Source organism: Copadichromis virginalis, linkage group LG11 (genome assembly GCF_057382275.1).
Source record: "Copadichromis virginalis isolate Kocher_CV1m ecotype Utaka linkage group LG11, C_Virginalis_male_GT1.1, whole genome shotgun sequence".
NCBI classification, from domain to species: Eukaryota; Metazoa; Chordata; class Actinopteri; order Cichliformes; family Cichlidae; genus Copadichromis; species Copadichromis virginalis.
In genome coordinates this window covers 33,033,964-33,045,888 of record NC_140628.1, presented here as the reverse complement: position 1 = coordinate 33,045,888, position 11,925 = coordinate 33,033,964, and positions in this window count along the sequence as shown.

Here is an 11,925-nt window from a genome sequence, read left to right as displayed (position 1 = left end):
GTCTTAGAAATCTGCTGTAAAACCATTCCACTGCTGAGTGGGTACTACTGTAAACAAGGGTGATGTAATCTCTAGTGAAAAATGAAAATTGTTCCGTTGTGTAGATAACCCATTTCATTTAATGTTCCCTTGACTAGACGTGTTTAAATCCATCTATGAATTATTATGAGTCATTTCAGTTTACATTTTTGACACATCTGCAAGACAAAGAAAAGATAAAAGGAGAAAAAAACAACCTACCGTTTGTTCTACTTAAAGTCTTTTTTCTCACCTCGTTTTAATTTAATTTCAAAGTGACATATACTTTTTTCCGTTATGTGTGGGGAAAATAGAGCAGCAGAATAATATCAATGTCCAGCTGGATGGAGTCTAATCAGAGACTGATTGTATGCTCTCCCACTACTTAACCATCAGGACATTTTTTAGTGAAGATGTTTCTCATGAGGTCCACACAATTACAATTTTGGCACGTTTCCTACCATGTTCTCATTTTCTTACCCAGCAAGAGTCACAGTGGGCCACCCTACACTACACTACACTGGCTACCTGTTAGAGAGAGAACTGATTTTAAGCTTTCACTAATTATTTTTAAAAGCCTGATATGCGTTTATTCCTGCCTATATTATAAATTTAGCCACACCTTATGAACTAAGCCACTGCCTGTGATCCTCGGGTCAGCGGTTGATCACAACAGGAAATCAAGGATTATTTTTAATGTTGACTCATTTTTTATCCTTATTGTATATCACTACCCTCTATAATTCTTCATATTTTTGTTCTGGTTTTATTGCTTATTAACCAGCCTTGCCACTTTGCCCGTCCTACACAGAGCGTACTGTTTTTGTCCGGTAATATACAAAAATTGTCTCTGTTCATGAAGCAGTACTAACAGGGAGCACTTTGTCCTCGTCGCTCTATGTGTTACACTGTTGAGTAATTTGAATATTGCTGAGGTCACAGATGGAGGAAATTGACTGACCATTGAAAGTGAGATATGAATAACTTTAGTGTGACGCAGAGAACAATCAGACAGTGGTCTGCTGTCACACGACTGCCAGTATCACTACAAACAAGAACACGTAAAGAAATAAAAAAATAATTTGCTTTTTTTTATCTCTACCCTTTGCCCCCTTTTTTTGTTGTTGTTTTTGTTTTTTATCTATCCAGGGTGATATATGACCTAATTATCAACTTTTTGCTGAAGTTGTTCTCACACATAAACTTCAGAAAATACCAATAGAATCACATTCACTCACACTTTCTCTCATCTGGCACACAATAAGACCCCCTCAAACAGATTCTTACAACTGGAAATAGTCTCTCACGTAAATACATATGTTATGATATAATCTCTTGTCCCGTCTCTGCATGTCAGATGGCCGCCCCTCCCTGAGCCTTGTTCTGCTGGAGGTTTCTTGCTGTTAAAAGGGAGACTTTCCTTCCCACTGTTCCCAAGAGCTTGCTTATAAGGGGTCATGTGATTGTTGGGGTTTTCTCTGTGTTGGTGTAGGGTCTTTAACTTACAGTTTAATGCACCTTGAGGCAAATGGCCCACAGATGGCCGCAAGATTCATTACACAATCTCAAGAATGGGAAATAATCCAGCAGCAGGCTGAAACATCCTGTATACCTGGTGTTTAGATTCTCCTTGACTTCTCTCATCGTGACGTAGCGCCAGACAGACATACGAGGTGGCGAAGAAGAGCCGAATATGTGACAGTAAACAGCAAAAGCACTGCTAGAGTATTTCATGAAAATACTCTTGATTTATGCGCTCATGCACCCCCACACATGTTCTCGTTCAAACAACATAAAGTGCATGCACTTATTACGAAAAACATAAACACACATAGAGACACTTGGAAACATGTATGTACTTACTTTACGACTATAAATTTACAAAAAAAAACCAAAAAAACAAACTGATGTCCACACAAGCTTACAGTTCATGTACACATGCAGCGATTTAAACCTTCTTCTTTCACATCTCCATTTACTGATAAACCATTTGTCTCTTAGGAGATTTTGTCATTTCCCCCCCGAAATGTTGTGATTAGTTTCTATCATGATGTAACCAAAAACCAAACAAACCCTTCAACACCCACGGCATACACACTTGTACACACTAGCATACTCTCAATCTCCTTCACGCTCCGTTCCAGAGTGACGCCATTCAAGACGTTTTCAGAAACCGAGTGGCGTCCCCCACGGCTGTTTTCCAGTAAACATATTACAGCACGTCATTATGCAGCAGAGGAGGGTCACTTGTCCAGCCAGTTGACTCAGATTAATGGCCCCCACCCTTTTCCTAGACCTGATTTCCAATAAATCCACTTTTATTTCCCAAAAATTTGAAACCTTTTTTTTTTTCTGTCTTGCTGACAGATGATATCCAGCCAACTAATAAACAACGTCTTGTGTCAAAGTTTAAAGAGGAGGAAGTTCTTTTAAACATCAGTGTGTCACTATCAAACTGACTCCACTACATCATCAAAACACACTCTAAATAAACAAGACTATTGGGAGCCAAATATTTCTCCAAATTAAGATCACATTTCCCATAAATCCTGTTGCTGCCTGTTACCAATAAGAGCTTTCCTTCCTCGGCTAATGGTTTCCTCTTTGTCTTTAATCAAAAGAATAAAGATGTTGGACAAGATTTAATTCCATCTTTTCTTCACAAGCAACTTTTTATCAATAAAGACTAATGCCATATGTTGTATTTTTAACCATGTTGGTGTGATCCCCCACTGAATTGATATATCAGTCTGTTAGTTAGTACACATTCATGAAAAAAAAATCTCAACACATGACTTTTCCTTTAGGGCCGCCATTAAGTTTTGAAATCCATTTTCCCCCGACAAATTCCCCCCAGTGACTCCAAAACTACTACTACTAGTTTTTCAAACTACTAATTGCTTCCAAGTGAAAAACAACCTGAAAACTACATTAGGGTGGCACGTGGTTTGGTTATAGTTTCCTAGTTTCCTGGAAAATGTAGTTAAAATTACTTTGTAAATGTTCAAACTGACTTGCGCACATGCTTCCCACATGCTCTGAACAAGTGTGTGGTGTGGCTGTTCGATGAACACATTGTCTTGGCATGCCTTAACAGTGGCTTTGTTGGAGGGGGTTAAATTACAGCAGAAAAGCAGTGGTATGGTTTTCTTGTTTGTAGTTTTACTAGTTAACGCCACAAAAAATGGCACGAATGCAGTTGAACTACATTAATGAACATGCAAGCATTAATGTCGTTTACCTAGTAAGGTGTGTTTTCAGTGTGTATTGAGACACCCCCACTCCATATTTGGTTCCTCCTTTGAAATAAAATATTACTGATTAGACACAGCTGTGTTCCTCAGATCTTCTCTCATACTTAGTATTAATTAAGATAAGATAAGATAAGATAAGATAGAACTTTATTAATCCCTCGGGTGGGTTCCTCTGGGAAATTCGACTTCCAAAAAGCACAGCAACGACCGAAGTTACAGTTACAGAATTGTTATATATATATATATATACACACACACACACACACACACACACACACACACACACACACACACATATATAAATACAGAGACAAATATAAATAAAATATACAAAGGGGATAAATAGAATAAATAGGAATAAAAAATAAAAAATAAAAATACAAGTGAATTGCACATTTCAAGTATTGAGTCTATTGCACTGTTGACTATTTACAAAAAGTATTGCACAAGGTATTGTACAGTGAGGTGAAGAGGCACTACAGCTTAGTTGTTCCCCCCTCCTTTACTTTATCCAAAAGTACTGCCAAAGATGTGGTAAGATATCTGTTATCTAAAATACCTTAACGGATTTTCCAAAATTATGCAACCATAACTTTTATGCATTTGTGTGTGTGTGTGTGTGTGTGTGTGTGTGTGTGTGTGTGTGTGTGTGTGTGTGTGTAAGTGTATGTATATGTAAAGAAAAGAACACATCATCTTACCGGATGATACAGGAAGTGAGTGTACTACTTCATGTGGTTCATAAAAACCGCACATACCCCTTCAGTCTTTTTATCACGCACACTTCATGGATGTTATGAAATGATCAGTGAATACAGCCCCCCCCCACCCACACACACACACACACACACACACACACACACACACACACACACACACACACACTTATTAGAAAACAGAAACAATTCCACACTCAAATCAGCAGCTGGCGGTACAACAATGAGAAGGAAACAAGCACCCAGTGTTCCTGATCACTTGTGATTACATGTTAAAGTGAATAAGCATGTGTGAAATGTGCGCTGGTGTTGTGACCTTCACTGCACTGTCAGATTTTCTACATCCACTGGTGTGTCACATGGGTCAGAGTGGCATAAATTTATGAGGCTCTGTTCTGATGGTTTTTTGTTGTTGTGCAGACTGCTGCACTGGTGCTACAGTGCACCAGTATGGATGTAAGCCAGGCTCCAAATTGAGTGTCTCCTCACCTGCCTGCCAGATGGCTGCTCATTCCTGAGCTAGGTTCTGCTGGAGGCCTTTAAAAAGAGCTTTTCTTTGCCACTGTCGCCAAGTGCTTGCTCATGGGAGAATGGCTGACTGTTGGGGTTTTCTCTATATTGGTGTAGGGTCTTTACCTTACAATATAGAGCATCTGGAAGCAACTAAAAAAAATTTGAATTTAATTATTGGATTATTTACTCTCGGTGTCCACAGCTGACTGTTTGCGAGTTACCCAACCAAAGAAATTTACTTTCTATGTGATTAACACTCACCGCAGCAGAAGCTGCTGTGAGACTGATGGCTGCTTTGTGCACTTGGCCGTGTAGTCGTACACGTGTCTGCTGATCTCATGCATGAGGACATCACTGGGTAATAATATTTTCTGGTGAGAAAGTTAAATTATTTCTGTGACTTAGGTCACAGAGAGCCAACAAAATGGTCTCTGTCCTTTGTTTGATGACCCATCTGGACGCTTTCCTATTTTTTTGTGAAATGACTCATCTTGTTGTTGGTTTTTTTTGTCATCGGCTGTCCTTCCTCTCTGTGATTCTGTTTCCCGTCAATTTTTGCATTGTTTGAATTTTGTACTCTCCCTCTTGCCTTTTAAAGACTCCTTACTGGTATTTGACCCGAGCTTTATTCATGAAAACTGTAATTTTGGATTTAATCTGAGTGCTGCTTGTTGTCTGCTTTTTAATATACTACTGATTAAGGCCATTAGACTTGGTCTATTGCACCTATTTATTTGTATTCAATTCCCATCACCATCCTGCTTCCAGCCACTTGGAGCTGTGAGCTTTCAACAACACAGTTGGCTTGCAAGGTTTCCTCTAAAGCAGATGACTGGCTTTTCAGGGTGTGCGTCATACAAACCCAGTCTTACAGGATCCTGCAATATCCAGGATTTTGTAAGTGCCATGTCTTCTCATTATGATATTTCAACTTAAATAGTTAAATATATTCTAATTATTTCTTATTTTCATCCAGAACCAGTTTAGAGAATCACAGCAGTTTGCTGTGATTACAAACATGTCTGCATGTTCCCATCAGAATATGGTCACGTGTATGAAGAGGACGACCAAGGTGACTCAACAGAAAGCAGTAATATTACTCCGTACACCCCCTTCTTATTCTTTACCCATAGGGAGTTACGTTCTTCTTCTCTTCGTCTTAAAACCGCAGCAGACGACGTTTCCTCCTGCAGATCATTCACATGTTTTACATATCAACAACTTTTCTACAAAACGTCTGACGTGTTTTATACGGTTACTGGAACACAGGGGGAGTGTGTGATGGCTCTGAGGATGTTTATCACTAACCCAAGTTTAATTTTATTAGTTATTGACAACTTGTTGATATCAGCTAAATTACAGTATGTATTGCATCATCATGCCTGTCTGCATTGTCCAGACACAAGACTGCACATATTTGTGCAGTTACCAGGCTCTTGTGTGGGGGGAAAACATTAATAGTGGCATTACTTTATCCCTTTTTTATGTATTAGCATTTCTGTTAATTGGGCACGCTTTCTGTGCTGGTGTCTGGGTATTGGAGTCAAGTCATCAGGAAAATTCATCTCACCTGGTCAGATGGTATTTATTCCAGCAGCCACTCTCCATCTGGCTTTTGTTCAGCGTGTTTCATTTGGAGCCAGCTTAAGATGTTTAAATTAATGTACTGCACAAAGCACTTTAGACCTTAACTATCTTAAGCAGAATCATGTTAAACTACTTTTAAAAAGGCAGAACCACTGACGCTGCGCAGTCCCTCAGCTGTGTTTACCCCAGCTGGGAATTTCTGTCTAAAACAGGAGGAGGACCACATCCACCAAGACCCATCCAAGCATGGGGTTAAGTTCAGGTTTTGGTTCATTTGCACCCGTTTGGTGCTCCCATTGGAGTTATTTCACGAGTGATCAAAAGTTATTTGTAATTTACTTTTTAGTAAGTACTTCTAACTAACCTTCTTTCTTCTGTGTACTTAAAAACAAAACTCTCCTAACTACCTCTAGTAATGAAAAAAACTCTTCTGAACAGTAAACTAAAGATAGCTGTGCCACAGCAGCACCACCTGTTGTTTCCATATAAAATAAATAAGAAAAGCGAGAATATCTTCCTTTGTTTGCATATTTTCTTACTGCTGTGCTGTGCATTAGCAGCTGATGTGTTGTCTTCGTTTTTAAAACGCAATAATTGGGGATTATATCCGTTCCATTCACAGCCTTAAAGCTTTGTAGCCTTAATGCTAATGCAGGAGGTACAAAAACAAGGCAAATGAGTTCCCCTAAATGCATGGTGGTTTTCCATGGATTTGAAGGCATGGAAAACCTCCCACTTTGAGGTTAATTCTCTTGTCTCTGTGCCCTGAACAACATCTGAAATTGGTCTCCATGAGCACTGCAATGTGGATCCCGCTAATGCTAATGTGTTTGTGTAGTGGGAAAAGTAATTATTCTCAATGTATTTTCTTATCATTTGACCCCTTGTCTCACCTGTCAAACAGCACAGTGCAATCAGCCATACTAACATGTTTCTTGCAGGTTATACAGAGATGTAATTAATGACAAGTTTGTTTGAATTTTTGAAATATACATACTGCTGAGGACCTGTGACGACTTTAAGCCAAAGACATTGCCAATGAAATTGGAGCGTGAGCTGGAAAGCCCTATTTAACACAGCTCAGGGGTACAGAGTGAGTTAAAAGTGAGATCCTAAAGGCTGCTATGGTTATAGGACACATTTGTGACACAACAGAGGAAATACTAAACAGACTGTAATGTCATTTTGAACACAGCCTTGTTTGTGACAATACCAGACAGTCAGGAGCCACACAGCAATACACACACACTTAGGTACCCAACTTGATGTCCTGACCCCAAGGCAGGAGGAGGAAAGGGACACACGGTGCTTATTAATGGTGTGTGTGCAAGAGTGTCTGTGGGATGAAGGCAGAGATCAAAGTGTAATAGCTCGCTTGCCCCTATCATCCACATCTTCCCGTCATACTCTCTCTTTTTCTCTCAGTGGGTCTGTCCGTCCTGTCTCTTCCGAACACCTGCCTATTAGAGGGCGGCGAGGTTAATAATAACAGGTTGCACCCCGTGTGTGTGTGTGTGTGTGTGTGTATGTTTACAACTGGGTTCTATGAACATACATACGTGTATGTGCAAGTCTGCATGTCAGATTTGGACACCAAAAGTATATGGACGTCCCTTTGGCTGTTTTTTCATTTTTCATTTACTTTTAAGAGTTTAAATGAGGGGAAATGGCAGTGCTACAGCACAGAGGAACACTTCAGAGAACAGTGTTTTTTCAGCATTCTTTGGCTCTAGACTTCAAAACATTTCCCATGGGTACAAAGCCATCAATAAATTAATTTTTTCCCCTAAACCAGTCTGGAAGAACTTGACTGACCTCCCTAGGGATTGTTATAGCAGCACATAAACATCCACTGTGTTGAAATAAGATATCTGCGAGTGTAAAGTTAAAGAGTCTGCATACTTTGGTTCTTATAGTGGAAGTGTGGGGGGTGTTTATATATGTACAATATATAGGTTTCTGTGTGAATTTTAGCAGGGGAAGTTGAAGTTAAAGTTTTTGAGAAGACTGCATAAGAAAATGTGAAGGGGAAGTGACTGCACCTTTTTAGCATTAAAAACAAATCGGGTATTAAAACCTAAAGAGGAAGAAAAACTACGTCACATAGTAGTGGATATTTGTTCATGTGCTGAGGCAGGAGAGAGAGAGAAAGAGCGGAATCGTGTCCTTTGAATCATTACCAACTTCAAAGGCTGTCGCTCTCGTTAAAAATGGACATCAAGCCCTCCATCCTGTGGAAGAGAAGAGAGAACCACAGAGAGAAGGGTGTGTATGTGTGTGTGTGTCACACTGCCAGGAATAGGGAGTCAAAGAAACACGTACACACTTCTGGTTCTCAGTTGTTTACAGGTTCTTTGTGAGGAAACCTGATGCTTTTTTCTCATACGAGTCTCATCACTTAGCCGCTATGATGTCATCTAAAATTTTCCATGACAATTTTTTGTAACAGGTAAAAAAAAATTTACTTGTAGCTGTAAAGGAAAAGTGAAAGAACATTTTATTATATGATTCTTTTCTTTCTTTTTTTATTCAGCTTTAAAATGATGTTGTGAATGTAAGCGCATATACATTGTAAGATTATGAAATCTGTTGACATCTATGTAGGGTACAAATGCAAAGTCTGGCTTAAAATGTACTGTTTATCTGTTTTGTTTACAATCTAATTTGCAATAATGCTACATGCTGACACACTGGGCAAACCAGGGCAAACCTGACAGTGTTTTTCTATTTTTACATTAAAGGCCAATTTTGTGTTCTTCTTTAAATTATAGAATCAGTGTTCACTGAGTTGTTTGCTCAGTGTGCTCTAAGTGCCTGTCTTTTTAATAAATTATGGCTAAACAAGTTTTTTAGCCCAAGCAGACATACAATTATCTATTTAGCGTCCTCTTACTGTTTAATAAACAGACTAAACTTGGCTCAGTTCTGATTTCCTGACAGGAAAATACATGTAAACGCACAGCCTAAATAAAAAAAACAGCACGTTTCCCTATCAGACACTGATGCAACACTTTTGTACCGAGATAAGAGAAGCTAGCAAGAAGAGAAAAATAACTGCTGGTTAATTTTATATTCGTATTTAATTTTTCCAACACCATTAAACATAACACAGAATAGAGGTTTTTACACCAAGTGGCAAAACAGAAAACAGACTGCTATTAACAGTAGTGTTCAATGGTGTTGTTTGAGAAATAAACCAAAACAGGTGACATTTAAGTTTTAACTCTGAATGACATGAAAATGAAAATGTTAAAAATACATTTTCCTGTTTTGTTTTTTTAAATTGTACTTTCAACAGTTATTTGAGAGAAAATTGTAGGTTTCAAGAAAAACACAGGATGACTAAATAAAAATGACATCAACAGTGTTAACATTTTGAGAATGAGTTTAGCATTATTCAATTTAAAAGCATTTAATGCTCAAATAAGGACAACGAAGCAGGAAAAATGTGAAGGAAATAAAAGCTTTGATGGAAATGGTTTTCTTTAAAAACCTTTAATAGATATAAAATGTAACCTTATAGTTTAAAACTCTCTGAGAGGATACCTTAAAGGCTTGAGGACTGTCTGGATATTTTTATTAAAGTGTTTTTTGTGTTTTATCTGTTACAAGATATGTAGCCAAGCATGGTTTGTAAACATGAGCACACACTTATCGCCAACATTCTTAATCTGGGTGCTTCTTCTTTTCTATGTTCTCTTTTTTCTGTCTCATTTTTCGACCATCATACTCACATTTAAAGTGTTTAACTCGGCATGAATGTGCTGTTACAGCCTGTTGTCATTTGCACTTGTCACATGTGTTCTCTGTCTCAGTCTGCGCTGCGTTACATGTTTGTGTGTGTGGCTTCGGATGAGGAACACACTCGTGACTTCCTCTTCATCACTAATCACTCTCATCTGCTGATCTGCTTGATCTCTGTTCTGCTGTCTGATATACAGCGGCCCCCTGAGACACTTACAAAACAGGCGAGTGGGTGTGTGCGCATGTGTGTGTGTCTGTGTGTACTTGTCTATGTTTGTGACTAGTTTGAGTTGAAAAATACTTTCAAAGAGCTGTTTGAGGATTGAGACTTGGTTTTAGGTTTAAAGTTATATTTAGATGTTAGATGAAGAAGAGATTAAGGTATTAATTATCCTGCATGAGGCTTTCTTTCACAGGCTCTGGAGGATGATCCTGTGTAGGCTTTTGATGGCTGCTTGTAGTCAGAGTGCACTCTCACAACATACATTTCAAACCTGTTAAGCGCATTCATTTAGCTTACATTAAGGAACGCAACTTAAAAACTACTGAAATTTTAGAGTTTAGTTTCTCTCTGAGTAAGAAAGATTGTGATCTCAAAAAACCAAAACAAAATGAGACTATAGGGGATCGCGCAGCACTGGAGGGCATAGTTTGTGGTTTGAGTTGATGGTAAAAGTGTGTGTGTGCATGACAAAAAGTTGTTTCACGGAATCTGGTGGAAATCAGCTGTCCGGTAAAGTTTTGCCTATTTTTGGAACAAACAAATAATTGTTTCCAGTTGTTATGGAGATATTAACAAACTGGTGATGAAATCGCCCTGATACAAATTAGATTATGACTAAACAGTTGCCCGCTCGGTTGTTTAAACCTTATAGTGCAATTTATATTAGGAAATAAAACAGAGACAGGTTTAGCTTTTTTCTTTTTTAATTGAACTAAATTAATTAAATGAACTGAATTCTGGATTCTGACAAAAGAAACAAAGAAAAACTTTGACTTTTTAATTACCTTCTCACTGAAATCTTTAAACAGTCTTGGCAAACTAAGAAAAAAGAGGGATCATAATGTTTTCAGAGCCCGCTGACACACATTCATAAAAAAAGGCCTGTTGCAGCATTGTCACATACTGTGTTACCCACAATAGAAAGATGTCCAATGCGGTTCGTCTGTGTGCCTTCGGCTGTTTTCACTGTTTTTGAAGTTCTTTTACATATATTTCATGCAGAAAACATTTGCACAAACAAAAACATCACAAAAAGAGAACCTCATCATTGCTTCATCAACACCGAGAGGTTGTACATTTTTGAGGGATAGCAACATAAAGATGTAGCTTAATTTTGTTCTCATAATAATAATGACATACCCTCTACAGTTTGAGCCAAATGTAAGTTGAATGAAAAATTGCAAGACTATCAGAAAACATTAGAGAGAAACAATAACAATAGAAGAAAATGAGTGCTGCTTGGATTATTTCCATGACAACCTCCCTCTTAGCTGCTTTGAAGGGTTGTCTGGAGAAATTCATTCATACTGGTGTTGGCCAGAGGGGCCGATGGCGCGATATGGCAGCCTCACTTCTGTCAGCCTGCCCCAGGGCAGCTGTGACTACAACCGTAGCTTGCCTCCACCAGTGTGTGAATGCGAGAGTGAATGAATAGTGGCATTGTAAAGCGCTTTGGGTGCCTTGAAAAGCGCTATATAAATCCAATCCATTATTATTATTATTATTATTATTATATAACTCGGCTGTATGCTGACCTAGCAGTTAACACTGTTCCCTCACTGAGGGTTTCTGGTGTCAAGGGTAGTTCCTCCTGTCACTGTTCTCGACCAAAGCACAGGCTTTGGAATCTGTGCATGGTGGAAGGTCACCTAATGCTTAGGATGGTTTAAACACAGAAGGTGGTATGAAATCAGTACTGATTAAATGCAAAGTGGTGCATAAACACATAGTGAGTGAAACATAATACACTCAGAGCATTATGGAGCCACCAGCTAGATCTATTGCAGCATAACTAAGGGAGGATTCAGGGTCACCTGATCCAGACCTAACTACAGGGCTGGACTGGTAATCTGGCATACCTGGCATTTTC